At 32.5% G+C, this 27,362-nt stretch overlaps 1 long non-coding RNA gene across 1 annotated transcript; it reads right to left on the minus strand.

The window, feature by feature from the left end:
- Positions 1 to 387: 387 nt before the first annotated feature.
- LOC141818995 (uncharacterized) lies at positions 388 to 20,154 on the minus strand. The gene is made up of 5 exons (XR_012601026.1): positions 20,096 to 20,154; positions 13,800 to 13,865; positions 2,464 to 2,538; positions 1,429 to 1,523; positions 388 to 627 (listed from the first exon to the last, which is right to left on the minus strand). It is a non-coding gene; the product is annotated as an uncharacterized LOC141818995 (long non-coding RNA).
- Positions 20,155 to 27,362: the final 7,208 nt, after the last annotated feature.

Here is a 27,362-nt window from a genome sequence, read left to right on the forward strand (position 1 = left end):
GCTATGATATTATTTGAAATAAAATTATTTCCAAATAAAAAATATGATGGAAGTTATTTTATTTTATTTTTAAAAATAAATGCTCTTTTGATGAAAAGGGTAATTAAGAGTGCTCTTGCGAAAATTTAAAAAGATCTTATGGCAAAAGTAAAAGAATAAATCATAAACGAAAATCAATTAATTAGGATCTTCAACTATCAAATGGAATGAGAAAGGTTTAGACAACTAACGACAAATTTTTGAAAAGATTTATAGGTTGTAAAAATAAAAGGATTTAAGAAACTTTCAATAGATCAAAGACAAACGAGATTAGGAAACACTATCAATAGATTTAAAAATTTTAAAGATACTAACTGTTATAACATTAATAATTTTAAAAATCTTTCCATTTATTTATTATTGTAGCAACAAGCAAAAGACCTGATTAATTAGGCATACACTGAAGGAGATGAAGCGGTCGGTAATCACAGAGTGGTGGAAATCAGTTCAATAAAATCATCATCCTCTTTAGTTACAGAAGAAAAAAAATAAATTAATAAATTAATGGCTCATTTTTTTTCTTCTTAATGCAACTGCTCCTCCATGCACAAATTCGTCACTTTTGATTTCCATGTGAAGAGCTTCCACCTTAAAATATTGAATGTAATAAGTTTGTAATATTAAGCATGTGTAAAATTAAAGATAGATCTCAATAAAAGGAATTAGTGCAAAAACGAAAAATGCTTAAATCCTGGAACCCCCTGAACAACCACAACACTTGACTAGCAGACAGCTCCACTTAACACAGCCCTCTAGAATAACAAATTTTGAAGCCGTTAAGAGTTTAACATCTAGCTGACTGGCAGTCGTAATATTTAGTCGGAGGGGCTCGCATTTACTGAGTTGTATGATTAATACCTTGTTAAACTTCTCAGGAGCAAACATTTCAATCGGGCCAGAATGTTTTTTTTTTGGACACACCGAATCATAACTGGGGCACTTGAAATTTGATGTCAAGATTATTGCATACTAAAATTCAAGTATCAAATTCGGCAGGAGACCATTTGATGTTTTTACCAATTTTTACGTCTAAAATCATCCTCCAATTCTCACTACATTCGCCCCTTCATGATCAAAATGCCAATGCATAGACCATCATGAATTGAAATGGTATATGAAAGTCAGAACAAAGTGACTGTGGAAGATGACATGGAATGGTGATGCAGTGGTGGAGAAATGGAGAGGAATGATCCAGAAGAACAGGTAGAAAAACCAGAGGAATGACTCCAGAAGAACAGGTAGAAAAATAGACTAACGTAAGACAAGATCTCAAGAATACCAAAAATAGTTTAATTTATATTTCTGTTTTAATAGAAAACGATGGAGATGAATGGTTGGTGCATCAAATGAATTATATATCTTTGTAAAATTCTTGACAAATGTTCATACCTGTCAACTGCTTTAGATCTGAAGCTGTGAATACCCTAGTTCTCCTTGGGCCTACTGTTTTTAGAAGCTGCAACTGAAATTCCTCGCTCAATACACTGAAATTGGAATTGCCCAAATGAATTTATAAATGTGACTGATGGAGGAGGGTCAAAAATATCTTGTTTGAGAAAACATCATATATCTAGTCAATAAATATTTTTTTCCAAATAATTGTTTATATGATCAGCTTTAGTATAGGCAGAGCTACATCATCCTAAATTAACTTCCTAGCATCAGATTGTGCCAAGATTTTATCACGAGTACCAAAACTGGAAGAAAATAAATTGATACTAGAGTATCCAATAAAAGTATAATATTATATATATATATATATATATATATATATATATATATATATATATTAAAAGATACATATATATAATATACAATAAAACAATATCAACATTCAAAAGGATGCACCTAAAATTTCAGAAAAGAAAATCCATTTGATATTAAAGAATAGATAACTTAGTCCTTACAAGGTTATCTAGTAGGATCCATCTTGTAGCCTATCAATTGTAAATGTTAAGTGGAACAATTGAACAACAAGGTATTTGCCAATCCAAATCACAACATAACAACAGTCCATTAACTTTAGTCCATCAGTATCAGTCCATTCCTAAAATGTGACATGTCAATTGGTTGTTTGATCTCTGTCAAAATTATGATGCGACTTCTACGCAGCATGTTGTCATATATGCAAAGTGATTATTTTAGATGCGGACATGGATGAAACTGGTCTTTTCGAAATTTTCTATTGGGTTTAAATTTGAAAACAGATTTAATATTTAAATGGGTAATTGAAGTGATAAACCGATGTGGGAATCCATTTAATCCACGTAGGCATCTAAAACAGCAGTTTTGATAAGTTTACAACATCACCTTAGTTTTGATTAAAAGAAAAAGAAAAACGAGCTAAAACCAAGCTTGAGATGGACAGTTTTTATATGCAGGACAGATAATGAAGTTTTTTTAAAAATTGAATGCAGAAAATACCTGAAGAAGATAGCTATGGAGACGATCCAGAGTTTGAGGGAATGTTGTTGCAGATATGTTCACGACTGTCATTCCCTGCCATTGATAGAAGCTAGCGCAATTGAGTGGATAAACATGATTTACATTAGTCAAAAATAATAAAGCCCAAGTCCATATCTGTCAAAAATAATAAATAGAGACTAAATGACAGATGGTCATATTGATTCTTACTCACTAGTCAGCATCTATTATTGTGGTCTAAATGCTATCTGACTACACTGGCATCTGTCAAAAAGGCAAAGTGCATCAAAAAAGGCTTTCAACATACCAAAGATATTCCCCTGCACTCCTACTTCATGACCTATGATCTTTTAGGTGGATCACTCCTTGACTGCACCACTTACTTTTCTCCTTCGTATCAACAACTGGAGGTAGAGAAATCTCTTACAATATCTCTTTACGAGAGTGTAGAAATAGAGCACAATAAAGAGAAAAAAAAGAGTTTAGGCACTTAGAACACACATGAGTTTTCATGTTCTCCCCCTTGTCTCCCAAGCTACCATAAGCTCATATATATAACCACAGCTTCAAGTTTTAATTCTTTCTGTGAAATCAACTTTTTGGTGATCAACAGATTGCTTCCTTATCATCAGCCGACAATCGCCTGGTTAGTTGATTTTAACAACTAATAATCACATTGTCAAGTTTAATGGTAATTTGACTTATTATCGTTGAGCATTGATTGACTGGTGCTTTAGACCAGTCGATTGATGGCCTAGTAGTTGATTGCTCTCTAGAATTGAAACTTGAGTTCATACCTAATCTCATCCTTTCATCCCCATTGTACATGTACACCCAAACTTTTCCTCTTTGTCATAGAGTTTACTTGCGTGCCAAGAGATTCTCCAAGCCTCTGTGACTTCCATGCTTAAAAAGCACCTTGCCTTAGAGACTTCATCGGTTCCTAGCATTTGGTCTCCCTAAGCTATTGGGACTTTTGCCTTGCCTAACATTCAGGCTCCTTGACCTATTGGTCTGAGACTTTATAACTTGCCTAGCATTTGGTCGCCTGGGATTTCATATTGCCAAGTCTTTGGTCCCTAACCTAGTTGTGACCTACTTAGGCTTTCCACATATGAAATATCTAATTTTTCTTGACCTACTTGGACTTCCATTGTTGTAGTTGCAACACATCAAGTTTCATGCACCTGCACAATTAAGATACACATATAAAATCACTTTGCCCAAACATAAGAACCTCATGCTAATCACATACTTAGGGCACGATTATATCTATAATCTCCCTCTTTGATATTTGACAATCAAAAGTTAGCTTTGAAAAAAACAATCATAAAACAATGTGATCGCAATCAAAGAGGTAATCACAAAATTAACACTTTTCATGATTATAGTGCCTAAAAATCCTTGCTCCCTTTTTTTCATCATAGTGATGGTTTCTAATATCTACCTTTATTACAATAATGGTTTTTTAACTTACACCCTTCACATCTCCCTCTTCGACACATCAAAGTTTAAAATATCAAGCCGTGCCGGAGTTTCGGTCCCGGACCGGAACGATACAGTTTCGGTACCGTATCGTATCGTGCCGGTATAGTTTCTGTATTTTTAAAATATAAAATATATTAATTAAAATAAAAAAATTTAATCTAAATATTTAAAAATAAAAAATAAATTTTTTTGATAATTTTATAAGTTTTAATAAAGCCTATTTAAATTATCCCGAACGATAGATTTGAACTATAGCTAGGAATTGATTATTAAAATCTAATTAAATCCTAAGTTTTAAAATCCAAAAAAAAAATTGTGGACAGCGCGCGATTGGTACGCGCGACCCACGTGCAGAGCGTCGTCGGCCTCGGGAGGCGCCTCCGGTGGCGTCGCCGGCCCCGGGCGGGGCCTCCGGCGGCGACGTCGGGCTCGGACGGCGCCTTCGGCAGCATCGCCGAGGCCACGTGATGCCTCCGGAGGCATCGCCGAGCCTGAGCAACGCCTCCGGAGGCGTTCCCCGGCTGAAATTCCTGTGCCGGTGCCTCCGCGGAACGAATTTTTTCGCCCGTATCGCCCGATACGACTCGAAATTTCAATCCTTGTGACACACATCAAAAGAGAATTTCACCTATACAAGGTGCCTCATGTATTATTATGCAAGGTGTGAAGGATTAAATCATCACTCCCCCTTCGGGACAAGTCCAATGCTCGATCTTGAGCTTTAAATCTTATCATGGTGGGTGCCTCTCTCTTAAACAATCTTCTCCTCACATTTCCTTTACTTAGGGAACTCCCTTTCCCCAAGAAAACATTTCCCTCAACTTTGGGTAATTTATGTTCTTTCAAGGTGGACCTCCCCTTAAAAAGTCACTTCTCCTCCTAAGCTAAAAATCTCTCCCCTCAATGTATCACAAGAGTTCATTATGTATTACAAGTTCCTCCTAAACTTCTGTTTTTGCTATGAAAAGATTTCCACACCTCAAGAAGGTGCTCCTCCCCGTTAACAATCATCCACATGAATCCTAAGTGAGAAACCTTATCCTCCCCTTTAAAGAATTTTCTCCCCCTTAACTCATTATCCTTGCACCAACAATGGTTTTATAAGTTTATGAATGAACATAAACACCTAAATTTGCTTGAAACCATAAAGTTTTAGTTGAAATCATATTTCTGTATCAGTTCATCAAAGTACTAGTCGACTAATTTCCATTTCAATTGCTTGCTCAGTAGTCCAATTGAATTTCCAAAATGCAATTGAAATTTTACATGCGTCTAAAAATTATAAAACTTCATAAACACACTTGTTACATCATTATCACATGAAAAATAGGTTTTATAAAGGTTAACTCTATTTTTAAAATTTGGCATAAAGTTGTGAAATATGAAAAACTTCAATGTTTCACTTCCAACCAACTATGTTCATCCAAACACTCTAGTTCAAAATAGTTTTCCTAGAGTTTAAAAAAAAAACATTTTGAAATTCCCAACCCCGGTCTTTGAGTTATATGTACATAAGTTTTCCCCATAATTAGTTATTTTTATAATTCATATATTAAATGTCATTTTGGCTTAAAGTAATGCGCAATAACAAACATTTTGAACTAAAATATCTCTCTAACATATCACATGATCTAGCTATGTCAATATACAAATCATATTGTCCTATGTTCTTTATGAGATGTATCAAAGGTATAGTCCTATTCTAGGTGATTATCCAATTCTAGAACATACTAAGCTCTCTTTGATGAGTGTTAAATTCAGCTTTGGGATGAGGCTTAGTAAACTTGTTGTTGACAAGGTTAAACTTGGATTCTATATGGTTAAATACTATATCTCTTCTTACCACATGGTCTCTAATAAAGTAATGCTTCACATCAATGTACTTTATCCTATAGTGATACACCGAGTTCTTAGTCAAATTGATGGTGCTCACGTTAACACACAACACTAAGACATTTTTATAATTGAATTCATAATCCTCAAGTGTGTCCATCATCCAAAGTAATTAAGCCCACATTCACTCATGGTCACATACTCGGTCTCAGTCAAGGATAGTGCAACAAAATGATACTTCTAGCTATTTCAACTAAGGAAGATCCAAGAAATTGACATTCTCCACTAGTAATCTCCTTTCTAATTTACATCCCACATAATTAGAATTGGAATATCCAACTAATTGAATGTATCAATCCTTAGATACCAAAGACCAACATTAGAGTACCTTTATGATAGCATCCTCTTAACGATAAACAAATGAAACACTTTGGCACATGATGATACCTAACACACATGCCAATTGTAAATAACATATCAGGTCTATTAGCGATAAGGTACAATTAAACTACCTATAGCACTCCAATTATGTTTTGGATCCACTAGTTTCCCTTTTGGATTATGGTTTATCTTAATATTAAGTTGTCATATTAGTTGCCATAGAAGTTGACAACTACTTGGCACTTTTCATATCAAACTTCTTTATAATAAGTTCCTTGACATACTTTGTTTAATGAACATGGATTCCCTCTTCTCAGTTTATTTGATTGAAGTCCTATGAAGAAATTCAATTCTCCTGCTAGACTTATCTCAAACTTGGGCAACAAATATATCATTTCCACAATACTTTATGAACAAGATGAGATTTATTTATCCTCTCCTAAAGTTATTGGGAATGAGGAAGTTTGAGAGCCTTTCATAACAAACTTAGGATGCTTGTTTCAACCCATACAAGCCTTTCTTAAGCTTATATAGTAGTTTCTCTACATACACTTCTTCCTTTTTGAAAACATCCATTTTATATAACTTTAATCTCTTGTGAGTGACATATGCTAAAAGTACTTCACTAGATTCTAGACAAGCTAGAGAGCATAACCTAATCATTCAACTTGGGTGAAACCTTGGACTATAAGTCTAATCTTATTTCTAACCACGGTTTCCTTATCATCCTACTTGTTCCTAAAAGCTCATCTAGTATCAATAGTATACGCTCTTAGGGTTTCAAAACCAAATCCCAAACTTGACTTTTATTGAATTGAGTCAAATCATCTTACATGGCTAACACCCAATCTGGGTCATGCAATAGATGATTAATGGTCTTGGACTCAATTTGGGATATCCATACAAATTGATTTTCTAAGTTATTAAAGTAAGATCTAGTCCTAATTTTTTGTAAAATATCTCCTACAACTTGTATAACTTGTTCAATGGGATAACTAAAATGGATCCTAGGTGTCCTAAATGGTTGAAATGTGTTTCCAACACTGTCAATGACATTTTCTTCTTCGCTTATTTCTTATCCAAATTTCCTCTAGTTCCCCCTTGAACATTGCCTTCTAAATTTAATTTTTCAAGTTTAAAGGAAAATTCTTTGTTCAATTTGTCATTGATATCTTTATTAACAAGAGATTGCCTAGGGTACAAGTTTGTTGTTTCATCAAATAAAACATTTGTAGATTCCTCAGCCTTGAGAGACCTTTTTGTTGTATACCCTATAAATCCTATTTGATGATGAATATCTAATAAGGATTCCTTCATCTACCTTAGTTGAAAATTTTCCTAGATGGTCCTTGATATTTAGGAAATAAATATTACAATCAAACACCTTGACATGCTTAATTATAGGAACCTTTCCAAACCAATGTTTAAAAGTGTCCTTCCTAAAACCTTATACAAATAAATCCTATTTTGGATTTGACAAGCAACATTAATTGCCTCGGCCCATAGGTAACTAAGTAGACTCATTCACATCCTTCTTGTCAAACTTCTTGCTCCTCATTATCCTTTTGACAAAGTGAGCCATTTCGCTTGATGAGATGTCATCCTTCTAATTTCATGTTCTAAGTCAAATGAGGCTACCTTCTTTTTTGCTTCTTGGTATTATGCTTCTTATTTGCAACCAAAGTCAACCCCTTCTCATTGGGAACACGGTTAGTATGTTTATGAAGCTCAAATTCACAAAGCAATTTGTCTAACATTACCGTTGAAAGATCATAAGAAACCTACAGAGATCCACCATGGATGACTACAAAGTTATACAATGGAAGACATTCAATGTGTACCTTATAAGATCGTGGTTCTCTACATTTTCCCTTATCACATGGAGTCCATTTAAGATGCCCTTGAATATTCCATGTAGATGGCTCACCATTTTTGCTTTCATGGTGCAATTCTACAGTTGACTTAAAAATTGATCTATTTTAGCAATTTTTGAGTCACAAGTATCCTCTCAAAGTTCTTTAGCGCTCTTGAAGAGCCCTACTTTATTGAGTTGGTATGGTGCCAATAGGGATAGCAATTTCCTCCAAACCCGATAGAGAATCCGATATCTGACTCAAATTGAGGAAGGTATGGAGGAATTTTTAAAACCCGATTAAATAATCGGGTAATCAGGTATGGGGATTTTCGGATTTAGATATAGTGGCGGGTCTAATAGAATCCTACTCATACACAACCCAATTACCTGATTAAATTAATATATATATATATATATTAAAAAAAGATTTCTTTTCTCAAATCCCAAACAAAATCCAAAACCCACTAACACCTCTTTAATTTGTATTTTATTGATTTTTTTCTTTCATTTCACCAGCGACCCACTTCTTTATTATTTCCTCTATAATATTTAGTTTGCTAATTTTTATATTTAATCATTTTTCTTATTATTTTCTTAAAAATTTGGTAAATATCCAAAACTTCATCAAAATAATTCAAATTTGAAAAAAATACAATTATAGGTGGTAATAAGATATTTGGTGGGTATGAATATACGATTCTCCGATGGGTATGGGGATAAGGATGAAAATTGAATAACCGATAGGGATGATAATGGGGATGGGGACGAAGAATATAGAATCCGACTCAAATCCGACTCATTATCATCCCTATGTGCCAACCCACATTGCAAGGTTATGGTGGCTTTTCCATTGGCTTGCACCTCCTTCAACTTCGTGGTCCATTTACTTGACTCAGATTCTCCAAGCACATTGAGAGGTATCTTAAAACCTTCCTTTATACTAAACCAATGTTTTATGCCCGTTATCAAATATTACTCTATTTTACCTTTCCAGTAGTTGAAGTTTATACTGTCAAAACATGGAGATATCCCTCTTGAGCTACCATCTCCTTAAAAATTTGCTCCTTTGGGCGGTTAGTCCTCCAAGATCGACTGACCATTGATATCAATTGTTGGATCGTTTGGAGAGGCTGGGGGAGGGGGGGGGGGGGGGGGGGGGGGGGGGGTTGAATAACCTTGTTCGAAGCACCTTTTTGTTCCTATAAAGCTTGGTACATAGCAAAAACTAAAACAACGAAAGAAAAAAAGATCCAAGAAGCAAACTAATGATGATAGACAATTAACGTGGTTCGATAGTCCCTCAGACTTCTACACCATAGCCTCTGACTTCTATTTCACGGCTATGATCTTTTAAGTGGATTAGTCATCAAATACACCACTATTTTTGTTCTTCTTGACCAACAATTAAAGGTAGAGAAACCTCTTACAATATCTCTTTACAAGAGTGTAGAAATCGAGCACAAGAGATTACAAATAAAACTACAATAAAGAGGACCAATGAGTTGAGCACTTAGGGTGCATTTGATTCAAATTATCATGCATAACCTTGATTATGTGATTACCATGTAATCACATAACCAAGATTATGGACATAAAACATAACATAATATTGATTGTTTCAACTTATTTATTTGAAGGGAATAAAACATAACCAGTTTAACATTTACTATATTACCCTTGATTTAATTTATTTTTAGAATAAATTAAATTAATAATATTAATATTAATATTAATAATATTAATGATGATAATAAATTAATAATAGATAAAATAAATCAATATAATTTATTTACAATTTTTAAAATTTAAAATAACTTTTTATATATTTTAATAAAATAATTTGTTAAAATAATTATTTTAATTCATTAAATTAATAAATATAATTCATTAATTTATTGTTAAATTAATAAATATAATTAATAATATATAAAATAAATAAATATAATTTTTAAAAATTTAAAATAAATTTATATAATTCATTAAAATATTATATTAATAAAATAATTCATTAAATTAATAAATATAATTCATTAATTTATTGTTAAATTAATAAATATAATTCGTTAAATTTTTAAGTATTTAAATTAAAATTTATTGAATTAATTAACTCAATTTCAATTAAGTTTCACTATACATTTCAATTAACTCAATTTTAAAATTGGAGAGTAATCATGGAAAAAAAATTTATTAACCTCCGGAATCGTAAAAAATCTTAACCTGCCAAGGTAATCACATTCCGAGTTTATAACCCATTTGCTGATGTTTTGTTGATGTGACGATGATGCTGCATTACTTGGGAATCGTTGATAACCTGAATTAAACAAGGTTATTGTTGATAACCTTGGACAGATAACCAAGGTTATCAACGATAACCCCCAACCAAAAGCCCCTTAGAGTACACCCAACTGAGCTTTCAGGTTCTCCTCCTTGTCTTTCCGAGTTGCAATATGCCCTTATATATAGTCGCAACTTCAAGATTGAATTCTATCTTCGAAATTAGTTTTCTAGTGACTAGATCGTTGCTTTCTTACCATCAATCAATTGGCTAGCAGATTTTGACAACTGATGGTCATATCTATTACCTTGTCAGTGATAATTTGGGTAGTTACTGTTAAGCATTAGTAAACTGGTGTTTTAGACAAGTTGATTGATAGCCCAATAGTCAATTGATAAAATGATCAACTGATGCTCCAGAATCGAAATAATTTTTTATTTGATTTTGAATCAACTCCTTAGTCAATTGACCAATCAATTAACTGAATTCCCATATCAGTCGGCAAGTACTTTGATTCCAGCAGCTTCCAAGATAGTCCATACCTAAGTCTAATCCCTTCGTCCCTAGTTTAGATGTACACTGAATTCCTCAAAGAGTTTACTGTGAGCCAATAGGCTCTCCAAGCCTCCAGAACTTATCATGCCTAGGCATTTAGTTTCCGAATCTATTGGGACTTACCTAGCATCTAGTCTTTGACCTGTTTGGACTTTATTCTTTGCCTAACATTCAATCCCCTTGACCTATTGGACTTTACACCTTACCTAACATCTCCCTAACCTACTTGACCTTCATATTGCCAAGCCTTTGATTCCTAAATTACTTGGGTAATTCACATGCCAGTATCTAATCCTCGTTGACCTAATTAGACTTCTGTCATTGCACTTACGACACGTCAAATTTCCTACACTTGCAGATACACATGAGATTACTAATATCTCTAGCTTAAACTTTGTCCAAATATCAAAATCACATGTCAATCACATACTTAGGGCATGATTACTCCAACACTATGATGAAGCATCCGTAAGGTCCAAGGCTTCGTCAAAAGTTGCAAGGTTTCATCTACCTTTTGTGAAGCAAAGCTTCCATGGTTAACACCTCCATTTTGTGCAAAACTTCTCTTTATCCCTTCTCTTCTTTTAAGGTTTGGCATACCTCTTGGCACTAACATGCCTAATATATCTTCTTTCGGCTAAGGATTGAAACTATAGCTAGGAACGAGATTTCAAACCTCATTCTCACTTTGATGATTTGTTGCCATATGTAATTCATATTTTGTGTTAACTACAATTTTCAAAAGCTACATATTTATATGTTCAAATTATATACATAACTGCATATGTTGCAAGTCATGGCTTTATGTGCCCTAACTTGAAATCCAAGTTATGTTCTAAATAAATATGATTTATTGATTAACCCATATTGTGACAAAAAAGTCCATATTTATTCATTGATAGGAATAAAAAAGTTTAAGAATTTATTTAGAAGACATGGACAGAGGTTTGTGAAGTTCATATATTTTTGCTCTTATATATATTAAGATCTCTTACTGAAAAAAATACATTATATTACTCAAAAGCTTGTGGGATGAGCTCTACTCAAAATTTCATATGTCTTGTGGAGCTGGTGATAGACTAGTTTTTAATTGTCGATATAATAATGTAACTAATAATTCAATTAACATAACAATAATGTTATTTTATATAGTGATAACATTTAGAATGCTAGTTTTAATAATTTATTATAAATATTATAAATATTAAACGATTAAAAATCTTATTTATATAGTAACTCAAACTGTGTTTAATATCAGAAAATAATTTTACTAGTTACATATTATTTGTTATTACAAATTTAATAAGATATGTTATAATGATCTTATTATACTTTCAAGTTTTGAATTTTAAAATATCTATAGTTATTTCTTTAGGCATAACAATTTAACATTACTCAATTACAACAATATTTTTGCTATCAAAATATTTATATTACCTTATATATTACGTAATTAAATACTATTGATTATAATAATCATTTCAATGGTTTCTTGTAAGAGAATCAAATACTTATTCGATGGATAGTTATTCTTTAGCCTATTCTAACAATGATTATTCATTATTAATTTCATCCTTCAATAACATTCAATTAATATGATCAGATAAATTGTACAAGAAAAATGAGTCGAGCTGGTCGGGAAAGTCAAAGGAGTCGAGTGAACTAGATGGGCCAAGCATGTTTGAGGGAAAGGTTGGACTTGATGTATCACAAAGGTTGGTTGGGTTGAATAGGGCAATCAAATCAGGAGTGGTGGGAGTGGAGAGCGAGGGGGCTAAAGGGACAAAGTAGTCGAATGAGCCGAGATCAATTAGACAGTACAAGCTAAGTGGACTAAGAGGTCAATTGGGTTAAGTGGACTGGTCGGACATGGCAAGATGCACAGGTTAGTGGGGTTGAGCAAGTGAGCATGGCAATTAGGCTAGGAGGTCAACCTAGATGGGTTTAGCAGTGGGTTGTGATTGATCAACCAAGCACATTGGCTAGCCAGGATAGGCAGATTGTTCTAGGCGAGTAGGTCAAGTGGGTTGGTTGAGCCCAGTACGCTAAGCAACTTAATTAGATTAATTAGGTTAGCAAGTTAAAGTAGTTGTGCCAATTAGGGCAGTCAAGGTAGCTGGGGTAGACAAATGACTCAAGCATGATGGGGGCAGTTGGCTTGGATGAGGCAATTGATCAAATAAACCTATTGGGTTGGTCAAGGTACTTAGAGTCAATCGAGCCAGATAAGCTACTTAGCCATAGTGCCAATAAAACAAAGAGAAATGATATGCAGCATGAAAAATGCATCATGAAACCAACATGACACACTCAACTGCATGGCTGTGGGTCCCACTACATGGATGTGGGACCCACTGCATGCAGTGTGTCATGTTGATTTCATGCTGTATTTTTTCATGCTGCATATCATTGCTCTAAAACAAATTAGTCAAATTATTTATGCTTGATTTTTTTCATTGTAAAAATGTATTCCTTAACATTCTAGCAAGCAAACATAAGAATGCTGATTTTATATTTTATTTCATGAACCAAACTAAGGAATAGCTATTTCTTATCTATTTTATTCCTTAGAAATAACTATTTGTTTACTCCATTTAAGTGAACCAATTGAATCATAAGCATTTAGGTAATCATTATGTATTATATAAGACATTAAAAACTATTCGATTCATATTTTATTATGTTCTAATATTCATTTATTGCCATAGAAACTAGAAGAGCTTTTCATGGAAATATAGTAACAACAATATATATACACCACTCATTCAGATACTCCACTAGTTTCTTTTCCCATATTTACACCAACTAAAGTATTACTGAAGTTATGTACATAGGCAAATAAGATATCATACATGCATTTTTTTTGACGATTCCTGTTAATTTCCTTTAACAAAAATGGAGGATGATAAAAACCATTGACTGCAAAGAAACTACTGAAAAGAGGTTTACCTGTGACTCAAAAGAACAAAGATAATCCTGAATGGTTTTCAAGTTGCTTATAAGCTTATTTTGATCCTGCAAGACAAGTAGAATAAAAGCTTTGTAATACCATTGTTCACTGAAAACTAGAAGCATAGACTAAGTATTCAGCAAAGTTGGTTCATTTAAGTGATATCATATTGAACCATATCCTGATCATGCAATCCGTGTGGACAGGATTTTGTTTCATAAACAAATCACAGGCTTGCTTGTATATGTTTCCTTATTAAATTTCATTGTCCTTATTAATCCATGAAATTCACCTACATATGCATCTTACCCTTGTTTCTATCATTCAAGAATGTTATTAACTTGGTAGATCAACGCCTATCCTTTGATAAATACTTCAGATAAATAAAAATGAATACCATGGCTAATTATAAATTTCTACATAAACATGTTTATTAACATACATATAAATACTTCAGACAAAAAAAACATGTTAATCATAAATTGCCTAGCAGATACCATGGATTTTTAGAAAAATGAACCGTATTTTGGAGGAATTAAACAACAATCCCACATTGACAGACACAATGTTCGATACATTATTATAAAAGCTACAATGATTATAAAACCATTGGATGTGGCTAGAGGAAGTGAATAGATGCTTCAATTTCGTTCGTCATTTCATCTGCAATTTGAGGTGGCACAGCGGAATAATAAAGAAATAACTCACAAAAGAACATAAATTATTTACATGATTTAGAACCCCTAGTTTCTACTCCATGGTCTATGAACCTTAAGGCGGATCACTCTTGAAATCACCTTTACCTTTCTTCTTCTCAAAAGCCTTCCATGGGTGAAGAAACCTCTTATAAATTTGTTCAAGTTACACTAGCACAAGCAAATACAAATGATAACAAAAGTACAATACAAATGAAAGATTAAACAATGAAATATTTTCTCGGTGTTGTTTTTTGATAGCTTGGATGAACACTAGAACATTGGCTAGGTACTTCTCAAAGCCCTTGTAGAAGTTCTCACGAAACACTACTTGAGTACTCTTGAATGAACCCCTTAAAGCTCCTTTTATAAGGCTATTGCTCGGTCGACTGCTCCCTTACCATCAGTCCACTGATGTGTTTTGTCAAGTCACCATTATTGCACAACTTTTCATATTTTTACTCATCCAATGGTCCTTTACCAATCGACTAGTCTTCAATTAGAAATAAGCATAAACATGTTCATTTTGCTTTCTATCTGAGTCGACTGTGTAGTCGATTGCTCCAAATCAATCGCTGCTAGACAATAATAGTTGATTGTTTAAACCTTGAATCTGTCTGAAACATAACTTCGTGTCTTCGGATTCATTAGTCATCTGTTAGCACTTTGATTCTAGTCACACCAAGTCTAAATCTATGTCATGCAAAGAGATCATATATATCTCTAGACTTTCTCATCTGCCTAGTACACGTCAACCTTGACTTATTATGACTTCACTTCCCTAGAGACTCTTCATCTCTAATACTCCACACATCGCCTAGTATTAAATCAACCTTAGCCTATTAGGAATTCACCTTGCCTAGCCTCAAGTCAATCATAACCCGCCATGACAGCCATTGCATGGAGACAAATCTTTAGACTTCCCTTGTCTAAAGTTCTCTTCTAGGATTTCAATTTTGCCTAACATCAGGTCAACATTCACCTGCTGAGGTTTCATTCCCAAACATACAATTCCCCTTTGATCTGCCTACCTAACACCCAATCATAGAAAAACTTTCACTACCAAACATTCAATCTAATTCTCATCAACTTGCCTAGACTACCACAACCTAACATCCAATCATCATCTGTTAGGTTGTCAATTGCTAGACATCTAGTCCTCCCTAACTTACTTATACTTCCTTTACCAACAACTATTGAACGTCTCATCATCTATCAGACATCAAGCCTATTACTAACCTGTTTGAACTTTCTATGTTAGCACCTATTGAACTTCTCATCATGTGCCAAACATTAATCTAGCTTAACTTTTCTAGACTTTCACCAATGCTAGCACCTACTAGACTTCCCAATGCTAACTCCATATTAGACTTTCCCTTTTACGAATACTTGTTGAACTTTTACCAATGTCGATACCAACTAGACTTCCAAAATGTCAATTCCATATTACTTTCAACACTTGCCAAGTGTCCGATCGACTTTGACCCACTTACGTTTTCCGTATGCCAAATGTGTGATTGACATTGATCCATTTAGACTTTTTTCATAGTCAAATATCCAATCAACCTTACCTATTTGACAAAACATCTTCAACTTATGTCAAATATACTGCCCAAATATCAAAACACAAATCTTGATGAATTTGACTATAAGCTAATTGCACCAATAGAGCTGTTGTGCACCTGTTAGTTCTAGCATTGGTTTTAGATAGTTTTGTTACTTTCAACAAAATGACCTAGAGTTTTGTAATGGAAGAATGTTTTAAGCTTTTCTCATTCTTCTCCTCTTTTTATTCTAAAAATTATCTATATCAAGGTTCTACTCAATGGCAATGTTAGAAATGCTTAACTCTCTTTTCAGTAATTTCTATTCACAAACATCTCTGCAAAATGGTTTAGAAGAATGAAAAATCCAAAATCTCATCAAGACCGCTCTTACTCTTACATATGCATATCCCCTTTCTTTATGCACTAACCTTATTCTCATTGCATGATATCTTTCTACTCACATGTCATTCTTTACTCTTCATGGTCAAATTCCCTTCATTGTACTATTTACATAAGATACTATATATTCTCTTCAACTATGGGTATTTGGATGCACTTGCTTGATAAATATCTTAACAATCCATCAAATGTATTTTTCTTGATTATTGTTATTTAAAAAAAGTTGGTATTGTTACTCTCCTACAACGCAACATGCATTTATCATTACTGATATGCTTTTTTGAGTCCACTCCTTTTTCTCCCTCTACAACATCTCTACCTGAGTCTACAAAGGAAGTTTTCTTTGTTCCTACACCATTATGCTTCTCAACCCTGTATATAGACCTCACCCTAAACTCTACTTTTGTTACTTGACTACTTCCCTTATAAATGTATCGTGGATAACCACAACGTGGAAAAACTCTAGCATCTCCATAAGACTCTCCAACAGTCTCTCTCTAGTCACCAATCCTGATATAATATTACCTTTCAATTTGGATATTCTCATTATTTTTAGCAAACGTACTCATAAGTGTTTATCTTCTCAATCACTTTCTCATTTTATGTCTTATGCACCATTGCCACCAAAATACTCTTATCTTTATATCTTCGTTATCTTGATAGTCAATTTATAGTAGAAAAGGGCTACATTCAAGTTGATGGTGTCTATATGGATACCTTTTATACAATAACAAAGATAGCTTTCGCCTATCTTTTCTTCTGACCAAGATTGTTGCAGATTACATAGTGTTCTACCTTATTTCAGCTCATTGTTTATATGGATAACACTAGCATCATGATGATTCTATCTAGATAGCAAAATTAAATGATTACCTCCATCAACATTATAATGTCGAGTACTTCCTGAGAATACAGATTGTTTGCTCAAATGAAAGTATTTAGCTCTCGCAACGTAAATGTACTATTTATTCTAGGAGGCTAGCTAGCTAGGTACTAAACTAGTATACAATCTCATGGATCCTTAGTACTAGGATAAGGGGAATCCCTAGACGATTTAGAAACCATAGAAAAATTAAACTATATCTCAACCACAAGGCCTAGCATCTCATTTGTTGTTAGTGTAATTACTCAAACTTTGGAGAATCAATATCATGATCATTGGGTAGAAGCTATGAGAATCCTATGGTATCTTAAGAGCGCTCTAGGAAAAGTTATCTTGTTTCGTAATTGAGGTTATCATTAGATCATAAGGTACTCTGAGGTATATTTATGATGTTATCCCATAGAAAGATAATCTAGTTTTGGATATTGTATGCTCATAGGAGGCAAGATTAGCAAACAGTTGTTGTAAGATCAAATATAAGGGTAGAACATAAGATTATAGCACCAACTATATGTGAACTCCATCCAAATTGCTCTTGTAGAGCCAAAGAGTTGTATTGCAACAATCAAAATGCTAAGCACATAGCTTCAAACTCAATATTTCATAAGAGGACAACACATAAAGACTGATTGACACTTCATCAAAGAGAAAGAGCAATCAAATGAGGTCGTCACCTAATTTGCAACTATCAATGATCAATGGAATGAGCATATTGACCATGATTTAAAATTTCAAAATGTGTCAGAATTTCAATTTATAGCCGAAACGATACAATTTCAATATGGAATTATACTGTGTTGATACTGTTTTAGTACTTTTTTAAATATAAAATATATTAATTAAAAAATAAATTTAAATTTAATTTAATTTAATCAGTTTAAGTAGGAATTTTTTCTTATGTATTTAAGAAGGAAAGGAATAAGAAAAAATTAAAAGAAAATTTTTTCATGTTTAAGGATGAATGGAATACAAAAAATTAAAATATGAGAAAGAAGGGGAAAATTAAGAGGGGAAAAATTAACAATTAAAAAATAAGACAAAATTAACAGTTAAAAAAAATTCAGCCTAAAAAAATAAGACAAAATTAACAATTAAAAAAATTCAGCCTAAACAAATTAACTATTAAAAAATATAAAGAAAAATTTTTAAATTGAAAAAAAAATCTTAGTCTCACACAACCGTCGAGCTTGCACGAGGCCTCGGCGTAGCCACGAGGCCTTGCACCAGGCGTGCAAGTGCTAGCATCAATGTCATGCCAGTCGATGGGTAGAAAGATATATTTTGCCTGTATCATCTAGTACGACACGAGATTTTAAACCATGATATTGACTAAATCTATAAAAGGACTTAGGGTTGAGTAAATTCATAACAATTTGAGTTTCTATAATATATTCAAAGTTTTAAACTAGTTTGAAGGGAAGTATAATGAACTAAGTCGTAAACAAATGAAACAAAAGTTTAAAATTTCGAGTCATGCCGACATTTCAGTATATCACTGGAACAATACTTTGGTACCATGCCGATGTTCCAACATATGGTGCTAGTAGCAAATTAGAGGGGGAGAAAATGAGAAGAAAAAAAAGCACCACTATATGCATCCCATCTAGCATGATGCAATTTTGACACTGTTGCGTGGGTATAAGCTAAAAACCAACAAATATTATTTTAAATTAGAATGATACGATATTATCCATATGATGACACAATGTCACATTATAGATTACATGTGCCGAGTAATATCGAAGTTCAATAATTTATTAAAATAATATATTTTGACAATACCACTTGGCACAATACGAGATTTTAAACCATTGATGAGATCGTAAGCATTAATATGTAATATTCCTTATATATTGAGTGAGAGGTTGTACCTAGGGTTGTTCAATAATTTTCCCTTCTTTATTAGTTATTAATGGCTAAACAAGATTACAACTACATATTATATATTGCCTCAAGGTCTAACTAATTATTCAAAATTATAGATACTAGAATAATTAAAAATTAAATCTATTATTTCAAAAAAAAAAGTCATTTTGTGAGAATAAAAATTTGTTTTAAGTTACAACTTACAACCACTTATGTTATCTTCAAATTAATTTCTCTATAAAATCATTCAAAGTTTGTAAAAAAGTTTAAAATATTATGTCATGTTAGTCGACATGACCACAAGAAATCATTAGCCAATAAACATGTAAAATAGGCTAAATCACGAGATTAACATGAGGGATGGTTCCATGAATGGGTGAGCATTCCATAAGTTACCCATGACATGGTTTTTCATGAGGCTTTTACAATGCATTCTTTTATAAGGCTTCCAAAAGGCAAGACGTTCTTACCAAATGCAGGACTGAGGTGAGACATGACTCTCCTAAAGTATTTTCTGCAACGCTTTGGCATAAGTGAGTCTTCTTCCAAACATGCTAAGGAATTCTCTCTTTAGCTTCAACGGGTTTCCTTATTTGTTCCTCACCATGTGTCGGCATGCCAACACAATACCAAACATAATAACTTCCAACTAATGACCAATAGCTTGACAACTCAAATCTTGCCTAGAGTTAAATTCAGAACAAGCTTACATACACATTGTTCAGTTTGCGGAGGAGTGTTTAAGGGAGTCTTGAGTGTATATATATGTAGTAGAAGGAATATTATATAAATGCTTCCCTACATATAAGGGGAATTGGGTAATTATTGAGATGTATAGTGAATAGTTTGAATTTGGAAGAAACATACAAATCATTCCACAACATGAGGCATGCAATTTCCTTTACCTGAACTATGCATTTATCTTGAAATGTTCGAGTGCCTATCCATTCCTCTAAAAGAGCCTGCAATACATTCAAATGAGGTAGTATGTCAGAACATCTATTTTCTTTTAGAAATACAACTTAAACTAGGACTAACATGGATGCAATGCATGGGTTTAAATTATAACTATGTAAATTGTAGACAGAAGATTTATTTGAAGAAAAAGATAGAACTGCCTTAAGTTATGGAAGTAACATATACAATAATTCCACTGAAAGATTAAACAAGGTAACAAGTAGAATATTCAATTTCAATAACTAACCCCTTTGAGGTTTGAACAACTGACAATTTGTGCTTCTAGGGTCCTAGTTGTTGGAATATGTGCTACTCAAGGAGAATGGAAGTAGCTTTGCATAGAACTTCCAAATGAAACAGATTATCTAAATTTTCTGGTTCTATGACAAGTCACCTTGATATCTTTACCATAATAGTGTTTCTGATTTCTTATATGATTTTATTTTCCATTATGCTATGTAACCAGCCATATAAAATAGTAGTTTAGCCTACTACCTAATGTAAGAGACTACTTTTTTATCTCTATTTTCTCCAATTTACAACTCAGAAAACGACTTGTTATTGTACATTAAGCACACTCTTTAACAAAACAATAATAAATGAGATAGAACTTCTAGAAATATACTTATTACCTAGATAATAGAAAAAGTAAGTGAAAATCAACAACTCATGTCTTTTAGCTAAATTCATTTTTCACTCAACAAAATTGACTAAGATTACAAATTAACAAATTCCAAAATTGAAAGAAAACCAACAACAACCAAGTCTATCCCACTAGGTGGAGTCAGCTACATGGATCATTTTATGTCATTGGGCTCTATATTCTACTATATCATCATTTATATTTAAATAAATTTTATCTTGTTTTATTATTAGTAATCAAGTCTTTTTTTATCTTCCTCTTCCTCGTTTGACACACACATTTATTATAATTTCACATCGTCTAACTGGAGCATCAATTGGTCGTCTACGTACATATTTGTACCATCTTAAATATATTTTCCGGAGTTTTCCCTCAATTAATGCAACTCCAACTTTCTCTCTAATATTTTCATTTCTTATTTTATCCATTCTTATATTTCCACACATCCACCTTAACATCCTCATCTCTGCAAGCTCGAGTCATAGCCCAATATTTAGCTCCATATAACATAGTAGATCTAATCACTATTTTGTAAAACTTTCTTTTAAATCTTAAAGGTACTTTACGATCATAAAGAAGATTTGATGCTCTCCCCTATTTCAATCATCCCACGTGTATCCTATGTAAGACATCTCTCCCAATCCCTCCATCTTTTTATAAAAAAGATCTTAAATATTTAAAACTATCAATTAAGGCAACTCGTCATCTCATATCTTAACAATTGTCTCATAACGTCTAGTATTGCTAAATTTAAATTCCATATATTCTGTCTTTACTCTATTAAGCCTAAAACCTTTCACTTCTAATGTTTCTCATCAAGATTCGAATTTAGCATTTAATCCTTCACGTGTCTCATCTATCAAAATAATATCTACAAACAACATGCACTGCGGTATTATATCTTAGATGTGTCCAGTGAGTTCATCCATATTAGTGTAAAAAGATGGAGACTTAGAGTTGATCCTTGATATAATCCAATCTTTATAGGAAATGTTTCGATTAATCCGTCTAAAGTCTTCACTCTTATCATTATATCCTCATATATATCCTTAATTAGTTTAATATACGCTATACTAACTCCGCTTTTTTTTAAAATTCTCCATATAATTTCCTTTGGGACTCTATCATAAGCTTTTTCTAGGTCGACAAATATCATGTGTAAGTCTTGCTTCTATTCTCGATACTTTTCGTTTACACAATTTTGTACGTCTCTTTTATTCTTATATAAAAGAACAGGGTACTTACCCTCCACTGATCAGACATTTTTTTAGTTTTCAATATAAGGTTATATCTTCTTTTCCAAGACAATTCTATAGCTCTATCGAAATATCATCTGGTCCAACTGCTTTTCCATTTTGCATCCCATTTAAAGCTTGCTCTACTTTTGATATTTGAATTCTAAGATAAAAATTTAAATTTCTATACTCACGTGACCTACTTAAGTTACCTAAGTTAAGTTGGTCATCTAAACCTTCATTAAAAAATTGATGAAAATACTCTTTCACCGCTCTTTTATTTTTTCATCATTTACCAATACCCTATTGCATTCATCTTATTTGGATAAGAATTATTGTCTTCCTCTCTCTCGCTTTAGTTTTTCTATAAATGTCTCTTTCAAGGTTTAAAATATTGAACAGTGCCGAGGTTTCAGTCCCAGACCGAACGATACAGTTTTGGTACCGCATCGTACCGTGCCAATATAGTTTCGATATTTTTAAAATATAAAATATATTAACTAAAATAAAAAATTTAATCTAAGTATTTAAAAATAAAAATAAAATATTTTTAAAAAAATAATAAGATAATTTTATATATTTTACTAAAGCCTATTTAAATTATCCCCAACTATAGCTAGAAATTGATTATTAAAACCTCAATTAAATCCTAAGTTAAAAAATCTCAAAAAAAATCGCGACCGCGACTGCTTCACCCCTAGTCATGCGTGGGCCGCGCGACGCCAGGCGACGCCTCCAGAGGCGTCGCCGAGGCCGCGTGACGCCTCCGGAGGCGTCTCCCGACTGGAACTGATGTGCCGGTGCTATGCCAGTGCGTTAGCGGAACGAAAAATTTCGCCCGTATCACGCGATATAGCTCGAAATTTCAATCCCTGATCTCTTTCCCTTTCTTTTGTATCTAATTATTGTTAGCTTCATTCACTGCTTTCTTGGATTTTTTTTAGCTAATGTATATTTTTTCAAGTTTTCCTCATTCTTATAAGAATATAATTCTTATAAGCTGTTTGTTTTTCCTTCACTTTCTCATGTGCTTTCTCATTCCACCATCAAAATTCTTTATTTGACTCACCGAGTACACTCTTAGTCACTAGTTTCAACTTTGCTATCATCTGATCCCATCTCGTATTTGAGTCGCCATATATTTTGCTTAATACTTATACTCTTACCCTCTCCTTAAATATGTTTTGCTTCTCATCTTTTAACTTCCACTACTTAATTTTAGAAATTGTGCATATTTTTCTTCTATTGATATTATACTTAAGACGTATATCCAACACTACTAACTCATGTTGGGTAGTTAAATTTTCTTAAGAGATGACCTTGCAATCTTTACAAATCTTTTTATCATTCTTCTTAACCATAAGAAAGTCAATTTGCAATTTATTATTCTCACTTTTGAACGTGATCAAGTGTTCTTCTCTTTTCTTAAAAATATATTAGCTAGTATAAGATCATATGTTATTGAAAAATCCAATATAATTTTTTCTTTTTTTTTATTCTAAACACATAACTCTCATGCACCCCATCATATTTCTTATTTTTCATTCCTACATGTTCATTTAGATCTCTTATTAAAATCATTTCGATTGATGAAATATTTTGTAATAACTCATCTAGGTTGCCCTAAAATCTAGATTTAGTATATTCATTTAATCCTACTTGAGGTGATATATGCTAATTACATTAATAGTTTCTTTCACCACCATTAGCTTGAGAGTTATAATCCTATCCTCTTTTCTAACTATCCTACTACTTCATCCTTTAACGAACTATCTACAATAATATCTACTCCATTTCTTGTTTTACTCCTTCCTGTATACCATAACTTAAAACTCAAATTCTCTATCATCTTTGTCTTCTCATTTATCCATTTTATCTCTTGTACACGTAAAATATTAATTCTTTTCCTAATCATCAAATCTATTACCTCCATGTTTTACCAATGAGCATCTCTAGATTCTATGTTTCAAATTTTAGACAATTAATTTTCTTATAATATTTATTCTTACCCAACCTATAGTATGAGAACTCTTACATATTTAACATTACATCCAAGTTCTCATGGAGATGTAACAGTCCTTATAGTCAAACCCTGTAACGCGTTCTTTATGAGGAACATCCTAGCATTAATATAATAGTTTGATGGATCCATTCATTGAAGATTTGCTTAAAAATCCACGTTGGCTGACAACCTAACGCGCAACTCTTGCCATTTTTCAATCGAGCTTAGGACTGACTCTGGTGGGTTTAAAATTGAAAGAAAATCAATAATTGCAAAATCTATGCACCTACTTATTCCATTAATGACAAGTGGATTACCAATGGACACTAACAAATTAAAAATTGATATAGGAAATCATTGATTGCTAAACCTACAAACTTACTTTGAATTTTTCAGTAAATGTAGCACATCAACGGCTTAACAGATTACATAAAAATTTTTCTTTTGAATCAAAACCTTTAATATTTAACTTTTTCAACTAAAACAAACCATTTTAATTTTGTAATAAAAATCATCAAACATAGAAATTTTAATTTATTAATTTTTTTCAAAAATTATCAATTAATGTTACATGTATCACGGTGAAAAAATATTGTGCTAGTGTTATAAATTTTATTGAAATTAAAAATTCAAATTCATTAAAACATGTGTATATGTGTTGGTCAATAGCATGTTGTATCAACTATGAATCATAGTTGCTACAACATGTGCATAGGTGGTGGTAGTTTCCATGCATTTGAACCAACTTGATACGAAGAGGTAATTCTGGTATAAAAAACTAGGTGAGGCGCCCTTTTGATGATTCTAATAAAAAGGGGTTCCTTTTTTATTTTTGCCCAATTACAAAAGTGTGAAATCTGAGAAGAGAGTCTAAAGTTCTAAAGATATCTGAACCAGTAATACTTGAACAATATTTGGACAATCATGAAGATTACGAATCAGTTAAGATTCATAGAGAAGAGATTCTAGAGTAAAGAATTATCAAAAAGGTTTTGACTAGTTTGAAGATTCCAAGGATTTATATAGATAAATTTGTTAGAATTTATCCTTACAAGTTGTAAAATAAAGAAGCTTAAGGAGAAAAGTGTTAAAGGTGCTCTTGTGGATGTAGAGAGACAAAGGGGCATGTTAAAGATGGCGAGAAAGGGTTGTTTTTTAGCAAAAAAAAACATTGAAAGTATGATGAACTTTGACCAGAAATCAATATCAACTAAACTATCTTTTATTTGGTCTGTCACCCATATATCATGCTTATTGATAGTGACTCTTAATAGGTCTAATGTCAAATCATCATCCTAGGTTGCATATGGTTCACATTGTGGAGTTAAGGAAATATATGTTTCGCCACCATCTAGTGCATCTCCAATATTATTTACCTCCCTGAATAGTTACACTACTCTCGACATCACTATCATCATTTTAAACTTCTCACTGAATTGTAGTATTAAAAGATGACAATGTTTCATTAGTTTCATCAAATTATTGTGCATCGATTGCATAGAGTGGATTACGACCAATTTTAAATTTGTCATTTCCCTAGTTAATTAGTTTTGTAGAATAAATTTGAAATATTCCTTTTTTTTGTTTGTAACCTTTGAATGCGTTTTAAAGTTAAGATGTTTGAGAATGTCTAAGCCAAGATCTAAAAACGTGACAATGTTTCATTAGTTTCATCACATTGTTGCGCATGGATTGCATAGAGTGGATTATGACCAATTTTAAATGTCATTTCTCTAGTTAATTAGTTTTGCAGAATAAATTTAAAATATTCTTTTTCTTTGTTTATAATCTTTGAAAGCGTTTAAAGTTGAGATGTTTGAGAATATCTAGGCCAGGAGCTAAAAAATAAAAATTCTCAATTAAAAGTTGCACCATTATCATCTTCCTCACTAGCATCTCGTCTAACTCACACTTCTTCAATCTGTTGGGTAAGGAATTAAGATGGTCATGATGGATTTCCTGCTTCATGAAGTAATGGATGATCAACCCCAACAATGCTCCACAAATCTATTATTGGATCGTCCTTATTCTAGACAAAGGCAATATCAAATGGGTTTACATTGTAGGAATCTTATTCCCCCTTATCCTCTGGTAAATCTCAAACCATATCACTCAATATCGGTAAAAAAATTTTGCTCCGCCAGCGGACCGACACCGGCACAGGTGTTCCGACCGAGATACCGTCCACAGACGTCGCCCAGACCCGGCAACGCCCATGGAGGCGTCACGCACGACCCCGGTCGCACGTGCCCAATCGTGGTCGAGTTTGTTTTTTCTTCTTAACTTAGATTTTAATAATCAACTCTTAGCTATAATTGAAGATAATTTAAATAGGCTTAATTAAAGCATCATAAAATTATTCTATTATTTTTTAAAAATACTTTATTTTTTATTTTTTTATTTTTAAATATTTAGATTAAATTTTTTATTTTAGTTAATATATTTTTATTTTAAAAATATCGAAACTATACCGGCATGGTACAATACGGTACTGAAACTGTATCGTTCCGATCAGGAATCAAAACCTCGGCACAACTTGATATTTTAAACCTTGATCTAGACCATCTTTTCTAAACTATGATAAGAGACCTTTTCCAAGCTATGATTAAAGAGATGATTTCACATTTAATATGAATAAGTGAGAAAGTGTATCAATTTTTTTCATAACCACTATCAATTTTTTTTCATAACCATTAAATGATGTAATTGTTTTCAAATTTAGAATTGATTTTCCACGTTGTAATCACTACTCTGTTATAACATATATAAGTGAATACTCTTCTATTATTCTACACAAGCAGTTAATGACTATGAATAAATTATTCTATATTTTACAACATCTAACTTATATATATAAGAAGCACAAAAAGATCAACAAAAGAGTCATATCTTTCAAGATAATAAATGCTCATTATTAGTCTTACCAGCTAATTCTATTACACTCCTCAAAATCATTAGTAGCTCATCATTTATGGCTAAGCTATATCCATACTAATGTTGGATTAAGATACTTGCCTAAAATAGTCAAAAACATATAGTATTAATCGATATTAAAAGTTTTTTTATTATTAACATATTGTTAAATAAATAACTTTTCTCATTTAGTTCTTTTCTTCGTGTATTCCTCTATTGCTTAGAACCAGGTGGTAGACATTCTCAATTTACGACTTCTTGTCCATGTTGACCTTGCGCCAAATAACATAGAAAGACTTCATTGTCATAAACATCTCTATAATGTAGTCTCAAGTCTAGCAAATATAATGATGTTTAATGGTTTCTACCCTTAGTAGTGTTAAATTAGTGGAAGACTTCTCAATCCTCAAAAATAAATATAA

Source organism: Curcuma longa, unplaced genomic scaffold, assembly GCF_044706935.1.
Source record: "Curcuma longa cultivar G26 ecotype Majalengka, Jawa Barat unplaced genomic scaffold, ITB_CL_G26_1.1 contig_27237, whole genome shotgun sequence".
Classification (NCBI taxonomy): domain Eukaryota; kingdom Viridiplantae; phylum Streptophyta; class Magnoliopsida; order Zingiberales; family Zingiberaceae; genus Curcuma; species Curcuma longa.